The 17,845-nt window shown below is 44.0% G+C and overlaps 1 protein-coding gene across 1 annotated transcript in view; it reads left to right on the top strand.

The window, feature by feature from the left end:
• The first annotated feature begins 15,978 nt into the window (after positions 1-15,978).
• BASP1 (brain abundant membrane attached signal protein 1) overlaps positions 15,979-17,845 on the top strand; it is a 49,571-nt gene continuing 47,704 nt past the window's right edge. Inside the window, exon 1 of the mRNA XM_082453870.1 lies at positions 15,979-16,196. The gene's annotated coding sequence lies outside the window, so the exon portion shown is untranslated. The remainder of the gene's footprint in view (positions 16,197-17,845) is intronic.

The following is a 17,845-nucleotide window of genomic DNA, read 5'->3' as shown; positions in this document are numbered from 1 at the left end:
GTCTTATCTCCCCAACTGGATTGGTAATTCCTTGATGATGAACCTGTGTTTTATCTTTTTTTTTTAGTTAACTTAAAATAATCAAGGTAATAGGTGCACATAATTTACGATGTCACAAGTAAGAAAAAGTTTATAATGAAAAATACCATTTTTCTACTCACTCATCTTTCTTTTCATGTTCCTTACAGGAATTCCCTTTCTAGTCTTATTTGTTTCTCCTGGCAAGTTCCTCCCTGTATTATTGCCCTTTCTCTAGGTCTCGAATTGTCACTTATAGGCTATCTATTGAATTTCTGCTAAGGAATATAAATGTAGGGTATTCTTCTCCCCATCTTTTCCTCTCCCTTGTCAACCTTGCATTTTCCTAATAAATCACAATTTGTTGTTAAATTATTAGTCAGTATTTACATACTTATGACTATATAACTGAGCCAAGTAGAGTATACGAGCTCATTTCTTTTTCCAAACTTTCGTTGTCTCTGAAACTGTCATTACATTTTATTTCCAAATGCTCTCGTAGAACTAACAAGTGTCTGTCAGTATTATTTTCCAAATTCTCAAATGCATCATATAATCTTTCGGTTCAGGTTTTGCTGGGAGAACTTCCTCCTCTGGATTTTAATTCACTTGATCTAGCCTGGACCAGTTGTTGACTGAACTGGCGGCACTGCTGCTCTACTGGGACTTCCCTCTGATGTTCTCCTATGTTCAGCATCCTCCTTTCTTGATTCCATGTCTCACTTCTCCTTGGTGTTGGTCCCCATTCTGATGGGGTCCTTAAAAGTCTGCAAATGTCTATTCCACTCTTACGTTTGGTGCATAGATTGGCTGGGTATAAAATCCTAGACTGAAAACAATTTTCCTTTAGAATTTAAGAAGTTTTCTCTCTCACTTCTGGTGTTTCCATTCTTATTCCTGATTCCATGTGTTTCTTTCCTCTCTGAAAGGCTCTGGCATCTTCTCTTTATCACTGGGGAATTTCAAGATAGTCTGCTTTGTTGTGATATTTTTATACATTGTGTTTGGCACTCAGTGTGCCTTTTTTATTTGGAGACTTGTGATCCTCAGTTCTGGGGAAAATTTTTCTATAAACTCTTCGACAATTTCTTCCTTTCTGTTCTTTTTCTGGAATTTCAGAAATGTTGGACCTCTTGTTCCATACCTATCTTTCTTTCCTTTCCTAGTTTCTATTTCTTAATATTTTTGTTTTACTTTCTAGAATTTGCTCCATATTATATTTTAATCTTCTATTAAAATTTATCTCTTGGCTATAATTTTTTTTTTTAATTCTCAGGAAATCTCTCTTGCTCTTTGACGCTTGTTTCATATCTTCCTGTTCTTATTTTATGAACAAACTCTGTTCTCCAATAGCTCTGATGGGGGAATTCCCTGGCAGTCCAGTGGTTAGGACTCGGCACTTTCACTGCGGGGGGCCTGGGTTCAATCCCTGGTCTGGGAACTAAGATCCTGCAAGCCGTGCAGCGTGGCCAAGAACAAACAAACAAACAAACAAACAAACAAAAACAGCTCTGATGGTATACACGCACACACGCACACGTGCACGCACACACACACACACACATCTGTTTCCTGCATCATCTCTATTTCCCTCGGAGTCCTTCCTATCACTCTCCTCTAAGTCATGTTACAAATTTTCTTAAATACCTGGTAATCCTTGGCTGTCCTTTTGTAATTTAGACTAAGAGACTTGAAAGCAATTTACAGCTCTCTGTGTGGGCAGAGCTGTGGGCAAATGGGCTTCACGATGGTGTCAAACTAAAATTTTGGCTAGAGGGCCAACTGGCCTTTTCATCAGGGAGCCATTTCTCCAGAGAAGACTCCAATCTCCTATTGAAGGGTATTTTATGGCTGCAGGAAAAGACAGGTAACACGTTCTGGAAAACGTTTCTGGCATCAGGTTGTGGGAAATGGGCTGGGTATGCTACTATCACCGGGGCGACTCTCAGTTCATTCCCGCACTTTCAGGCCTGTTGCCTCATCCTCTTTCTGTGCTCATCAGTAACCATTAGGCTGGTGCTTCTCAAAGTCAGTTTCTCTAGAGCAAGTTTCCAGTCCAGGCTGGGGGCAGGGAGCTTGGAGGCGGTTGCCTCTGTTGAATGGTTGGGAGGGAAGCTGGGGCTGCATTTGTTCTACGCAGAGACTGTCAACCACCCCCCCTGCACCGCCCCTCTGCCTTTGGGTGTCTCCCACCTCGAAGTTGTGGCTCTTTGAAGGTTCTGTAAGGTAAGCTGGCTTTCCAATACTTCTGGAAAAGAATTACAGTTTAAACCACTTTCTTTTTCATTAAAGGGACCAGCTGAAGAATTATGGTTATGAATTGTGTGACGGGGTGGAATTGGTGATGCTTGATCTGGGCTGAAAGAATCAGCAGGAGCTGCAGGCCGGAATCTACGTGACTCAGCCTGCTGGCTGTTAACAGGCACGCATGAAAAGCTGTATTAAGAACACTAAGTTGTCACCAACTGGAAAGTAAATTTGTAGTCTTTGGGACATTAGAATGCATTCTTGCAGAAACATCAAGAGGATGTAAAAATAATTTTAATTTGGCACCAAACAGACATTGCTTTGTTACCAGTTAGGACCAGTAAGGGAGTATGCACTTTCCCTTCCTTGATGCCGAGAACATAAGTGAAGAGCACAAAATTATTTAATGGAATGGAATTTTAAAATCAGAGTATCTCAGGTTAAGTAATTTGGTTTCATTGAATGCACTTAGCAGTCAAAGAAATGTGCACCTTCTGAAGAACAGGCTGTAAAGGCAGAGTAGCAGCATCAAGGAAATTAACACTAGCTGTTCAAGAAATGACTCTCGAGTATGTGCATCCCATGGATGGCACTTAACCACGCTTTCCATCGCTCTCCGTGTAAAATATGTCTTAGTCTCTTTATTAGACTCTAAATCTCATTTTAAACCTCTTTATGATGCTAACACTTTCTAATGCAAATTAAATAAAGCCTAAGTATGTTTTTATCATGAATATGGTAGGTAAAGTGGATGAATGGAAATGATCAATGATACTAATAACTTAACACTTATTCATTGCTTAATATACACCACACTTGAGGCTAAGCATTTTATAAGTATTTGTTCACTTATTCTTACAATCAACATACAAGATATTGTATCAGTCAATTTAGATTAAGTTATGCTGCAGTAGAAAAGAGCCCTCAGATCTCAGAGGATTATGACAACACTCGCTTACTTTTTATTCACATGACATGTCCATTGTGGGGCTGCATCACTAGGGACCCAGGGGTTAGAGCAGCATCTGGGTGGGTGGTGGTAGTCTCAGGTGATGAGAGAGGAGAGATGGTAAACCATGAGCTGGTTCTTAAAACTTCCATTCAGAAGCGATACATGTCACTTCTCCCCTGCATTCAATGGCCAAAGCGAGTCACGTGGTCACTCCTGACCTCTATGTGTCAGGGAGGTTTTATTCTATTTCATGGAGACACATCTCAAATCACGTGGCCATGCCTGCTATCAGCGGGTGGGGAAGTCCTATCCTCCATCAGGAAGAGCAGCACATATTTTGAGGAATACACCCTACCATAGACAAAACAAAACCAGCAAAACAAAACAAAAACACAATATCGAGGGCTTAATCATGCAGAAATGTTAGAATCAAACCCTGTATGCTACTTTTTTAAAAAGAGAAAGAATTAAATTTCCCCTGTATGTTATTATTCTAGGAGGTAGTTGGGAAAGAAAAAGAAAATATTAAGATATTATCTGTGAGGAATAACACCAAGAGAGTTCTTTACAAAAGGGCCAATCTAATGTTATTTCTACAAATTAAATTCAGGTTCTAGAATCTCGATTTCAGACAGCTTAGGTGGTCTCAAAGAGGATTTTGTTTCACTCTGGAGATTCTGTAGTGTTTTACATTCATCACGTGACTCTGAAACTTGCCAAATTTGAGAAATAGCTGAGGCAGTTAAGTGTTATTGTTTTAAAGGGAAATAATTTTATTTTATTTATTTAGTTTTGCTTTAAAGGGAAATGATTTTAAAAGGAAATAATTTCACATCATCAGAAGCATATCTTAAACTCTTGGGTACCTAGCCAATCTTTGCATTTTATTTCCTTTCTCATGGTTACATAAAGTCTTATCTGTCAAGTAAGTGCTTGCCAAGACAAATAAGTTCATACACATCCCAATACTAGAAATTGTTTTCTAGTTTATTTGAATGTTCATTAAAAAGTCACCATTTCTCTGGGTTTAGCATTTATCACACTATAGCAATTAGCTAACCAGGTGACAGTGTTTTCTTGGTACGAGCCTGCCACCTTGTGGTCATTTGGAAAACCAGAGTTGGCAAAAAAGTGCTCTGCAGTACTTTTCCTTCAATAAGTATTTTTTGACCTCCTAATGTGTACCAAGTGATGTCCTAGATACTCAGCTTATGACAGTGAATGAAATGGACAAGAATCTCCACCCTCCTGGAGCTTATGTTTTGAAGCACAAAGACTTGCGTATATAAGTTAAAATTTGGAAATGTAACCCCCTTTCATAACCTGCTAACCTTATATCCTACCGGCATGTGTGCCCATTTTCTCTACGATTCTTCCTGCTGTATGTGAGCAAAATATCCCTATTGCTGTAAAGGTCAGCTCGTCCCTTTTTTATTCTCTGGATCCAAATACTTCTTGCCCTCCCAAGGACTCAAGGACTTTACATCTGTAATTAGCCCCTTGTTCTCCTACTTTCTGTTTTCCTCCTTTCTACATTTCCTTCAACATAACACATGCTCCAAAAACTGCCATTAAAAAAAAACTTTCCCTAACTGCAAATTCTCTCTATCTAATGCTGCATTTCTCTGCTTCCTATCACAATAAAACGTCTCAAAATTTTGTTTTTATCTCTTGTGCCCACAAGAACATCACCCGCCTTGTTTATTGCTGAATTCTCAGCACTCTTGCAGAGTTCCTGGCATTTAGTAGTTGCTTGATAAATGTTTAGTTTGCATATGAATTCATATTTCAAGAATGGCGACTCCCACCCGACCCTGGTCTCTGGATAATCTGGTATATGGAAAATAGAAGTCGAAAAGGCATTAAATTGATGAGGATCTTGCTTAGCACTTGGGAAGATGCTTTAACCTTATGGCTTCCCAATTTGTAAAATGAGGGACTGGAATACATTGCAGATGACAATTACATATCAGCCTTGGGTATGATCTAATTGGCAGTGGCATCTTGGGTATAGTATTACAACGAATTTTTTGGCCAGGAAAAGAATGCTGTGGTTGACTGATATTGATTGATTAGCCATGCCCACCTGGACGTGGAAGGCGGTGTTGGCTGTGCATTCCTGGGTCACATGGTTTCATTCAGCTCTAAAGGGAATGTGATTTTAAAAGACAGATTGTCAAAACATTGTTGTTTTAACTGCATTTTAGATCTGAACTAGACTTAAACCTTTGAGCAGTTCTCAACTTTTAATGATAGGGTAAGAATTCAATTCAGATGCAAAATGATAAACTACAATCTCCAGGAATAAATCTGAGACGAATGCAAAGGGATCTGCATCTATTTATTTAACCAGTGTTCATCTGATATCCTATATCTCGAAAGAAAAGCATTTTATTGTATATTAAAAATGTTCCTTTCAGAAAAATGTCCTGCACTGTCCAGTATTTATTATGCCTATTATTTTATTTCCCTAGATGTGTTATCTTTTCTTCTATTTGGCTGGCTTCATTTGCTTTCTTTTCTTCCATTTTGCTTCTTTACAAGGAGATAAATCCAGACTAGCCTGACAAATATTTCAAGCCATATTTCAATTATGGGAACAAAAAATGTGAAATTAATGAGATTAAGATAAAATGAACCCCAGAAGGGAGTGTAACCCCCTTTTAATGAAAATCAGGATTAAATGCAAATTTTCATCACTTTATAGGTCACTCAGGCAGTCATAAATGTTTTGAGTGGATGAAAAAAACACCTGAATGGACATGGAGACTTAAAAGAATGTGTAGAGTTTATCTTAGTGAAAAGAAAATACAGTGACTGGTGATTTTAGCAGGAGGAAATTACTAATGATCTAGAGCAGGGGTGGGTAAACTGCAGCCCTTGTGTCAAAGCTGACCTGCCAATGTGTTCTTTTTTTTTCAATAAATGGCTTACACGCCTTTTTTTTTTTTTTAAATAAATTTATTTATTTAATTTTTGGCTGCGTTGGGTCTTTGTTGCTGCGCGCGGGCTTTCTCTAGTTACGGCGAGCGGGGGCTACTCTTTGTTGCGGTGCGTGGGCTTCTCATTGCGGTGGCTTCTCTTGTTGCGGAGCAAGGGCTCTAGGCGCGCAGCTTCAGTAGTTGTGGCACGTGGGCTCAGTAGTTGTGGCTCGCGGGCTCTAGAGCGCAGGCTCAGTAGTTGTGGCGCACGGGCTTAGTTGCTCCGCGGCATGTGGGGGGTCTTCCTGGCCCAGGGCTCGAACCCGTGTCCCCTGTGTTGCCAATGTGTTTTTGTAAATAAAGTTTTATTGGGACACAGCCATGTCCATTTGTCTTTATGGTCTATGTGGCTGCTTTGCTGTGAAATGGCAGAGTCCCAGTGGCAGACAGAAATCTCATGGCTTGCAATACCTAAAGTATTTACTACCTGGCCCTTTCTGGATTATAAGCTTCTCCATTAGATTGTATATTTTTGAAGGCAGGGATTCTAGGTTTAACTTCAGTTTGTAATTTCTCTTTAAAAAAGTATCAATCCCTTTGAGATGATCAGTTAATACCAACCTTAAGAAACAGAGTATAAAATACAAATTTATGCAGTGGGTGGTATTTTGTATCAGTAATTACGTGTGTCCTTTAGGCCAACCCTGTTTTTTTCAACCATCAGAGAAAGGCTTGTGCCCTCTGCTTCTCTGCCCTCAGCTGGGGTCTGTAGCAAGCCCCACCCGGAAGGGCGTTCTGCACAGCAGGACATCAGGGCCATCACCCTCCAGCCTGGATCTGCTCCCAACATTCCCCAGGAGCCACTTATGGCATCTTTGAGGCCATCCAGCTGGTTGACAGGAAACAACTGCCCTCAAAAGTCTTCCCGGCCCAGGCCGCCTCTTCCATCCTCAGGCTTTCAGCCTCTGGAGCAATTTGCAGGCCCTTGAGCAGATTTTAAGCAGCTGGCAACAAGATGTGGGGTGTCCATTGCCGGACTCCCACGGCACCCCTTCTGGCAGACATCGGGGAACCCTCTACCTGTGCCAAAATACAAGCTAGGGGCTTAAGTTGAAAAGAAGAAAAAGAAAACCTTAAAATACAGATATTTTCTTATTATTTTTCTGCCAAAACAATACTTGAGAAGTCAATTTTTGTGCTGCAGTGTTTGCTTAAACTTCACATGAAAATATCTAGTAAGCATTTAGTAAGAAGAAGCTAAGGGAGAGGGGTGAAGAGTTCCGTGATGGCAACCCCTAGGTCCCCGGGGAGTCTGGAGTCCCAGGTTGAAAACTTCTGCCTGAGACTCAAGGGGAGAGGCGGCATCAGAGCCTGGGGGTGAGGGTGGACGCGTATCTTGAGTAGACCTTGCTCCCGCAATGGACATTCTGCCCAGTCCAAGGAGAGGCGCCCTGCTTCCTCCCTGTACCCTCCATCCACATGGAGAATCTGTCTATGTGCTCCAACACAGAGTTGCTGGTCTGGACCACATGATTTTTACTCTTTTCATAAAAATGCTTTAGCAGAATTATACTGAGATGGTTTCTGCAGTTTGCAGGTGGATATAATAAATGGCCTTATGAGAAAATTGCCGTATCTCCAGTAAATGTCATTATTGAAAAGTTGTCCTTTGTGAAATTCAGCATCTTTTACAGAAAGGGATATAGTGGTACATTCTTCTTAAAGTTGATTGCTAGGAAGAGTTGTCCCTTCTGACACACTTGAAATGTTTTCCCTTTTTAGAAAAATGAATAGCCTATAACATTTTGATTTTTTTCTCTTGGCTGCCAGGAAGCTTAGAGCTAAATTCTTTATGGAAACATAGTGACAAACTTCAGGTTTTCCGTTATAGTTATCTGAGCCCTCCCATCCTCCCTGATTCAGTACTTAACTCTTGTTATTTTATCCCTTCCTTAATGGTCCTGTTGGTGGTGCTGTAAAATTAGCTTCTTTAGGACACATTTTGTGAGTGTGTTTTATGAACTGGCTAAGGGCTTTAAATCCATTTTCTTATATGATTTTCAGAACAACCCAATGAAGTTGGTAATTTTCCCATTTTTCCGATGAAAAGACCAAGGCTAAAAGACAGGAAGGATTGTGTTCAAACTCATAAAGCTAGAAAGTGAAGGCAAAATTAGGATTTGACACCATTATCATCTAAAAGCCAAGCTTGTCAACCACGGAGATGGACAATCTCCCCTAGTCATACTCCAGTGGATTTCAACAGATGTCAAAGAGAATGGCTCTATAAAAATAGAATCAATTTTCCCATTGAACAATGATTAAAAGGATGAACAGTTAGAAGACTTTTATCCATAGAATTGACAGTAACATTTTCATAGGAGATTGTTACACCAAACGAAATGCCAGCAGTGAATCAACATTGGAAAAACAGAGTCTAATCTTGTCAGTAATTAAATATTGATATGTGCAACTTAAAGCCATTTTGCACCTATGAAAAGTTTTAAAATGTTTTGGCATTGAATCTCTGGGGAGACGGGTTCTCTTAGGTTCTTTTGGTTGCACCAAATTTGTTTAATCTTATTGGAGGGCAAAAGTCAGAAAAATCAGCATAGCGTTGATTTATGGGTCCCATTTCCAGAAGCTGAAGCTGAGGAAATATATATTTTTTAAATTAATTAATTAATTAATTTTATTTATGGCCGTGTTGGGTCTTTGTTTCTGTGCGAGGGCTTTCTCTAGTTGCGGCGAGCGGGGGCCACTCTTCATCGCGGTGCGTAGGCCTCTCACTATCGCGGCCTCCCTTGTTGCGGAGCACAGGCTCCAGACGCGCAGGTTCAGTAGTTGTGGCTCACGGGCCTAGCTGCTCCGCGGCATGTGGGATCTTCCCAGACCAGGGCTCGAACCCGTGTCCCCTGCATTGGCGGGCAGATTCTCAACCACTGCGCCACCAGGGAAGCCCTGAGGAAATATTTTAAAAGATGAGGACTATGTGTTCAAAGCTGTCACCGCAGCATTATTAGGAGTAAAAAAAAGAAAGGAGGTAATTGATCTTCAATAGAAGATAAAATGCTTAAGTGATCTTTGATTCAGCAGCAATGCTGTGTACTAGAAGTTCACTGATAGACTGAGGAAAACATGAAAAGCAATGCTACAAAGAAAACAGAACTTTGTGTTGATTATGAGTCCATCAATGCAAAAATTAGGTCAATACAAGGATGGAGTAGCAGGGGCTAACTGTAGACTCAAACCTTCTTGTTCCTGCAATCACCTGAAAAGCTGGGGATAGGAGGCGGTCTTCTGCATTAGAAGTAGACTGGATTCGGGTACCCCAGAGACCCAGGCCCACAGCCAAAAGGGGAGTGCCAGGGCTGCGGCCACATTCTTCATCCTACCTGAGCCACTAATTCAGAGGTGAAGAAGCAGAGAGATGCAAGAAGCAGAAGTACGGTGTTAAAAGACAGAGTGTCAGGAAAGCTGATGAGAAGGCAGTTTCCAAGTAGTGATTTCTCAGCCTAGGTCTCCTGAGCAACGTACAAAATTATATATTCTGGTTCCCAAAGTAATGAGCGTTCATTGCAGAAACATTCATTCAACATAGAACTTTAGAACACAGTACTAGAAAGCTGAGCAAACCTCCGTCCCACCTCTGAAATGACACCAATTCCCAGTGAAAGCTACGATTGACAGTTTGGGCTAAAATCCTGCAGATGCTTCCCATGTATTGATATTTATTTATAGCATAATATAGGGACAATAATACTCTCTATATTGTGCAGCAACTTCCTTTAGGCACCTAAGAAGTTTTTTTTGACATCTTTCCTTGTGTTTGATTTTGATCAGATGAATATTTTAATTACTACAATGAGATTGCTTTTCTTTTTTGTCCCATGTCCTCCAGAAACGCTGATGCTTTAAGACGGGAGCCATGATTTTCTTGTTGTGTCCAATACCCTGGCCCATCACTCATTTTCACCGATGGCTTTTGGGTGCCCTTAAAACTACTGACACGATAGCTACTTTTGTGGTTGGCTGGTTTGGTTTTGGCTATCCTCAACTATTTATGCCAGCTCTTTCCTTACTACATTTTAAGTCTGGCTCTCTCATTTCTCACTGTTTCACTTTGTTTTTTGGTTTGGGGAGAAATCATTCTTTCTGACATTGAGTTGAACTTAGCTGAGTAGGAGATTCCTCGGCTTGAGAAGCAAGAGGGTTAGGGCATCTGTTCAGGAGTCTTAGGGAGTCTATCCAAAGAGCGGAGTTAGGGAGATGTTGGAATTTGACACTATTTGCACTTGGAGAAGTAGGCAAAGCAGCATCGCTTTATTAATTTACAGCAAAAAGTGCATCCTCTGCATTCTGTTTGGCAACGTGCTTTTGCAATTACCAATTGATTTTGGGCACCATTTCTTGCATTGGAGTTAAAGTAAAAATATTTTCATTACCAGTAGAGGCTGATCTGAGAGAGAAGCAGGTGGTAACAAGAAATGGGGCTAGACTTAAGGTTCACACTATTTAACGTTGGAACCTCTGCAGTCTCATTTACTCAAAAAGGAAGCCATGTGAAAAAGTGTTCTACAACATTCTTTATGCCATTGGAAAGTCACTTGTTACTTGAAGGGTTTAACTGGTGATTATGGGGGAAGGGAAGCCAAAGAATTAAGGACTATTCTCCCAAGACGAAGGTCTCCCTGTTCTAATCCCCTGCCCTGTGTCTGTAGAAACAGGTAAGCACTGCCTGAAAAAAAGCCCTCCCTGGTTAGTGAGGCAAACACCCTTTGATCACTGGTTTTATGTATTTTCTTTCTTTCTTTCTTTATACTGAAGTATAGTTGATATACAATACTGTGTTAGTTTCAGGTATACAGCACAGTGATTCAGTCACATACACACACACATGCACACACACATGTATATATACATATATATATATATTCTTTTTCAGAGTCTTTTCCCTTATAGGTTATTACAAAATATTGAGTATAGTTCCCTGTGCTCTACAGTAGGTCCTTGTTGTTTATCTGTTTTATATATAGTAGTGTGTATCTGTTAATCCCAACCTCCTAATTTATCCCTTCCCCCTTTTCCCCTTTGGTAACCATAAGTTTGTTTTCTATGTCTAGTTGTATGTATTTCCTTAATAGAAAATGCTGGTGAGTAGAAAAAGTGCTTTGGGATTGAAAGGATAGGTGGGGAAATTCTGGTCTATGAAAGGGAGGAGTTGGGAATGAGAACTATTCAGGTGGAGGATAAGATTATTTTTTATCCACCTTTTATCTTGGGCAAAAATGTTCCCAATGTGGTACCAAGGCCAGGTTGCTCCTTGCATTTCAAGTCCGATGCTTCGTGGTAAGCACACGTTGGTTCAGGTTTCCAACTATCCTCTTACAGGACATAAAGAGGAGCGTGAAATAGGGGACCGGGTAAGCTGTTTTCTTCCAGTTACTCAGCGTGTAGTAACAGAGTGGAATTCATAATCCCGGATGGTAACCTTTGTCATTGCTCTGGAAGCCACCGCCTAGATCTATGTTCTAGCCAAAGAAGGTGGCAATGAAGGGCTCAGGGCACAATGCAGCCCCTGCTGAAAGGAAAATCTGTTACATCTTTGCATCTCCAGACCTGCTGCCTGCTACTGACACCCTGAACCACAGCAAGAGGCGGTTCCCCAGGCAGCATGTGCTCTTCAGAAAAATCAAGTTTTAAACCAAGGTTTCTCAACTCACCATTATTGACATTTTGGGATGGATAATTGCCTGTTATGGGGCTGCTCTGTGTGCATTGTAGAATGTTTAGCAGCAACCCTGATCTTTATCCATTAGATGCCAGTAGCATGTCTCCCCTTACAGTCTTTTCCCCCAAAGCCTGGAGATATTGTCACATGTCCTCTGGGACGCAGAAGAGCCCCTGCTTGAGAACCACTGATGGAAACAAAGTCCTTTCACTTGGCTATGGGAAGGGTGAGGTTGTAACACCAGAGGGAGGGTAGAAAAGGAGAAAGATGAGGTAAATATACAGAATTAAATATTTTCCTTTGATTAAAAACTATTAACATATTTAAGAAAGAAAAGCTATCTGCTTTCATATGTAATATTGGGTGTTTGGCCTTTAGCTTGCAATTTGTAGAAGAGATCTTGTGAGCAAATGATAGCAGTTCAGTCCTTCACCCAATACTTAGCTGTCGAGCTGAATTGATCAAATTCTCTACATGGGTCTCTGTGGGTCTGCGTTAATTCAGTGGCCTTGAAGAGGAGCTAGTCAAAAAGATGTCAAGCAAAGGTGGCTAGGGCAATACTGGGGTGACACTACTGTCACCATGCCTTTGCTTCATCCATGTTGGTCTACATGTTTTATTGGGGATCTTAATTCTCTTTTTACTGTTTAAGAGGAAAGGATGGGGAACTGGGAAGATGCTTAGCCTTGGTGGGTGATATGAGAGGTACCGAGAGCAGAGATGTGGGTGAGATTTGGAGGTGAGATGAGGTCTATATAATAATCTATTATATATGTCTCAACTGACAATAGATACAATTTGAAAAGCTGAACACATATTGAGGTTTTTGTAAACCTACTAATTTAGGTGACAATGAGTCCATTACATTGCAAGCAATTCTACAGCAAATCATTCAGCAAAAATCAGTAGTCACTGAATCATTTATCTTTTTGATTAATATTTCCATAATGCAGGTTATGCCTCACTGAAGCAAAATATGTAGGCAATTGAAAATGACAGTGGAATTCATTTTACAACCCAGGAGGTCTAGCTTTATTAATTAAAAAATTATTCATTCCTTTAGGAGAATAAAGCAATCTTTATTTTCAGGAGTATAATGTTGAAAGGTAATTAAATTTGTCATAAATTGCACCTTTAACATCTACTCCCAAGGTCATTCGTCTATAATCTAAACAGCTAGTGACATCCACAATAGTTAATGTTAAAAATTTTCTCAACTCCAGAGCTTTAACTGTTTATTCATTAATTTCCTAAGTGTGTGTTTAAAAAAAAAACAAAACTTTCAAGAGAATGCACCTTACAAATATAAGACGTTAGATGAACAACTAAAAAGGAGACTAAAAACTTAATCAAATTGGATTTTATGTAGTAATGTATTGGGATATAACATTTTGGGTACGATTTGATGTATGTCTATAAATTCTGGAAAAGCTTCCATTCTTAAGGTTAATAGCACTATCAGCCAGTTACATTAGTTTATTAAAGAAGAATTCCTTTCAAAATCTTTTAAGTAAACAAATAAATCTGATGGAAGACAAAATTGAGGAGACCCACAGTCTCACTGGTGTAAGCTTTTGCCTCCTGTTTCTATGATAACCTATGATCTATATTCTAATCACACCTTTAAAAGGCTTGTTTTCTCCATCATGAAAATTTAGCCAGTAGCACCGAAGACATTAAATTTTATGTCTTTTTTTGAAAAACTGAAAAAAGAGAAGATAGAAAGAAGATAACATCCAGAGGCTTATCATGCAAACACAATGGGAACATATATTTACTAATTTTGAGATGAGTTTACATGCCTGGAAGATCACAGGGATAAAAACTGAATGCTAAACGAAATAACTACACAGATACACTAACAAGTACACTCAGTACAGGTTTTGAGCATAAAATTGTGTAAGTGCTCATTTAATTTAATAGGGTAAAAACTTAGAGACTTGCTCACGACAGTTAAAAAAATTATAGCCCAGTAGTTTTCAACCTGGAGTGATTTTTACCTCCCAGGGGACATTTGACAATGTCTGGAGACATTTTTGTCGTCACAACTGGTGGTGGTGGTGGTGGTGATATGTGTGTGTGTGTGTGTGTGTGTGTGTTACTGGTAACTAGTGGATGGACAGAGGCCAACAGTGATGTTGAACAGCCTAAAGTACACTGGACAGGTTCACCCCCATCCCCGTTGGAAAGTTATCTGCCCAAAACAGGAGGTTGAGAAACCCTGCATCTAGCTTCATAGATAATGTGCTGGAAAGAGGGACGTATACTTAACATATTAAATTATTGAACATTTACGTTCAAATAAATAAAATGCTTTGGAGGAAACCCTAGCTGTAATTTGCTTCCCTGTTTTTGTACCATATTTACTTCTTTGTTATTTCATTTAAATGGCAAACAGGAAAAAGAAAAAACGAAAAAGACAGCAAAATTCCCCTGCCACTTTGGCTTTCATGTGTGAACATCCAGCTTGCATGTCTTTGTCTGATTTGGTGTGGTCTGTATAAACTGTAAATACCTGCACAGTCGGGGAGCCTTGTTCCACTGCAAAACTTCTAGCCTAGTATGCGGTTGACACTGCCACCCCGCTGAATTTAAATATAGTAATTAGATTCTGGTAAGTTTTCTCCCTGTTCATCGAAAATGGACTTACCTTACCCCAGTTGAAAGCGGATGCACTTGCCTTTGGCGTCTGCCTCCCTAAATACGGTTACATTTTGTCACCCCGATTTTGGATAACATTTCTATCCTTGAATCCACGCCCAGGTCAAGAGGGCAGAACCATCCTGGAGGGGAAACATCAGCTCAATCGTTTTTTTTTCCTTTGCTGCGACGTAGGCGAACATAAGAGCAATTCAGACACAGCCAGAGGGCGCCCAAATGCCGCAAATGAAAGTTCCAACGTTCAGATGGGTTTTGCAGGAAGGAAAAATTGTCTTTTGTCTAGTGAAAGAGCTACCGTTCTAAACGATGTCGTATTCGCTTCTTGCCAACAGATAAGCAAGGTGAGCATATCTCCCCACCCTGGTGGTTACTCTGTATTCCTGTGTTAAACAAAGTGGCAGCCCCCCGGGCCACGCCGACACACGGCAGCTGGCTACGGTTTTGACCTGTGCGTTTCTGAGCGGCACTGTGCAGGTTGCCTCGGCTAACTCAGTCTTCCTGAGAACCGGTGCCTCCATTAAAGCACAGGCATCAAAAAAACCCCGACGGCTCCTTGCCTAGGGCTCTTGTCTTCCCTCCTTCCTCTCCCAAGTCCTGAGAGCATCCTCGCAGGGGCTACGCCGCCCGCCCGGCCAGCTGAACCTTAGCGCCGCGCTTGCCCAAAGCCGCAGCCTTCCCGGCTCAGCCCAGCGTGTGCGCCCGCCGCCCGCCGAGCGCACTCAGTCCGCCGGGGCGCCGCCCAGACGCGCCTGCAGTTGGAGGTCACTGTCAACCGCGCGGGCACCTGTCCTCATGGGCTGAGGGAAGCCACCAGGTCACCCCCGACCTCACTGCCTGCCCGGGGATCAGAATCTCAGCCGGACGTCGCGAGCGGCCGGGTGGGGATGCTGAGAAGGGTAGCAGGTGGCAGGGGGCGTCATTCACCACCTCGAGGCAGCCCCTGGAGTCTGAGCGAGAGCCCGAGCACTTCTTATCCAACCGTTCCAAATAGAGAGAAAGAAAGTGAGAGAGAGAGAGATTGAGAAAAACAGAGAGTAGTGCCCACGGACATCTCCGGCGCCGTGGGGAAGGGGAGGCGACAGAGGTGGGGGGCATGGGACCGGAGAAGAGGGGAGGGGAGGGGAGGTGGGGAGGGAGTGGGAAACCGGCGTTCAGATATGATGTAGAGAGGCAGGAGGGGCACAGGGATGGAGGGAAGGGGAGGGGGAAAGGAGGGGACCAGCCGTTCGGAGGAGAAGGGAGGTGGGGGTAACCGGGATGCAGGGGATTTGAAGGGAGACGGGCGGGGCCCCAGCGCGGCGGGGAGTTCGGTGGAGGCGGGAGGGGCACCGGGACAGAGGCGAAGGGAGGGGAGCGAGGTGGGCGGGGTGAGCGGGAGGAGGGAGGCTGGGCGGGCGGACGCGCCGGGGGAGGGCGCTGGGCAGGAAGGGGAGGGGGAGCGCGAGCGCGAGAAATGCAGAGGCTGCAGCGGCGGCGGCGGCGGCAGTAGCGGCAGCGGCGACGGCGGCGGCGGCAGCGCTCCAACTCGCTCCTCGCTCCGGGCTCCGCCGTCGAGCCGGGGAGAGAGCCACCGCCAGCGGCCAGGCACCCGGCCGGACGACGCCAGCGACCCGGGCCCTTCCGCGGCACCGCGTTCACCCAGGGGCGGCACAGGCACCCAGATCCGGTAAGGAGGCGCGCCCCAGTGGCCCAGCTGCCGCCGCGGACCCGGGGTGCCGACCACCCGGGGGCCTCCGTTCCCCCCTCTGCCCCCGCCCCACCCCCGAGGCCCTTTGTTCTCTCTCGGCGCCGCAGCCCGGGGCGGGGAGGGAGTGGTGCGGGCCCCACTAGACGGCGCGGGTCGTGCGGTCCCTCCGTGAGGCCTCCGTCGCGCTTCGGGCATCTGGGGTGATGGGGGGCCCCGAGGTGGGTGGTTTCGACCGCTCGCAGGGCGGGGAGGATGGGGGGTTGGGGAGCCTGATAAACGGAGTTGGGGGTGGGCGGTGGGAGGGAAGCTGCTGGTTAAGGAGGAAACTGCCGAATGTGAAACCCTTTAAATGAATTGCGTCCCGAAGAGACGGTTTTGTGAGGCCGAGGGGAGAGTATCTGCCACCGGCACCGTCCAGAGCCGGGAAGAAAGCGCTTGGTGCGAGGGGCGCAGCAGCAGAAGATGGAGGGTGGGGTGCGGTGGGGCGGGAGGGAGGGAGGGGAGAAGGAATACGGGGAATCTGGTGTGATCCGAAGGGAGGAGGCGGCTTTTTGGTTCAGCAGATGGGTTTCCTTGACCCGTGGGACTCCTGAATCTTGGCTTGGGGTGGCCAAGGAAATGCGAGGTTCACACGACAACGTGCCTCCAGAAGCACAGCTGAGCAGAGCAGAGCTCCAGCCTCGGTCGTGGCTGAACTGCCTTCCCATGAACCCGTGGGCTACATCTGAGCATTTTATGTTTTAGAGTATTCGGTTCGGAGAATGCGCTGAGCGCCTCCTGTCGCGGGCCCGGCCGGGAGGGTGTGAGCTTGAACCTGACAGCGCGCGGCCCCTGACCGCCCAGCCCGGCTGTGAGCGAAGGTTTGGGGTTTAGCAGGTTTTGCTTAAAGCGCTAACACTGAAGGCCAACGCCCGGCCCTTGTTCGCCCTCCTCGCCCAATCGCCCCCGCCTACCCCCCTCCCCCCCAAGAATAAAAATTGCAGAATCCCTGGGTCCGCGCGCACACACACAATGCGTGGCTACAAACCGCATTCTTTCATGAATATTCATCGAACGCTTGGCTGGCCTCCTGATCTGCTTCCTTGGAGACATGTCCGCCTTGAAACGGACTGCGTGAACAGTCTTTGCCTGTGTAATTTTCACTCTGCTTAAATTAGCACAGCGCACACGGGTGCATTTTTAGTACCTTGACCAGGATTGACACCACACCTCGGTCTGCCGCGAGGCCACTAGCACATCTTTGGCGGGCTAAAAATCAAACACTAGTCTAGAGGTGGTCTTCCTGCTATAGGGGTGTGGATCAACCTCCCAGGGATTACAGCCGGGGCCAGCAGATCCTCAGTACTGCGGGCAAAATGAATGAATCGGGACTGTAATTACCTATTCCTTTGTCTTGGCCTGGCGCATGCGCCGGAGAACAGGGAGTGGAGGGCCCAGGCAGCCCCATCTGATCTCTCCATCACCCACCCCCCCACTCCCTTCCCAAGCCCAGGAACAAAGGCGTTTGCCCTAAATGTTGCGTGAAACCGCTGGATACAGATGACAGTTTTTTTTTTTCCCCCCCTTGTGTGTGTATTTCTTCTTTTCCAGGCTATCTCATCTCTTGCTTTCTTAGAGATTTCAATTGA

The sequence above is a fragment of the Balaenoptera physalus genome, assembly GCF_965194825.1.
Source record: "Balaenoptera physalus genome assembly, chromosome: 3".
NCBI classification, from domain to species: domain Eukaryota; kingdom Metazoa; phylum Chordata; class Mammalia; order Artiodactyla; family Balaenopteridae; genus Balaenoptera; species Balaenoptera physalus.
This window is presented reverse-complemented; position numbering and strand designations above follow the sequence as displayed.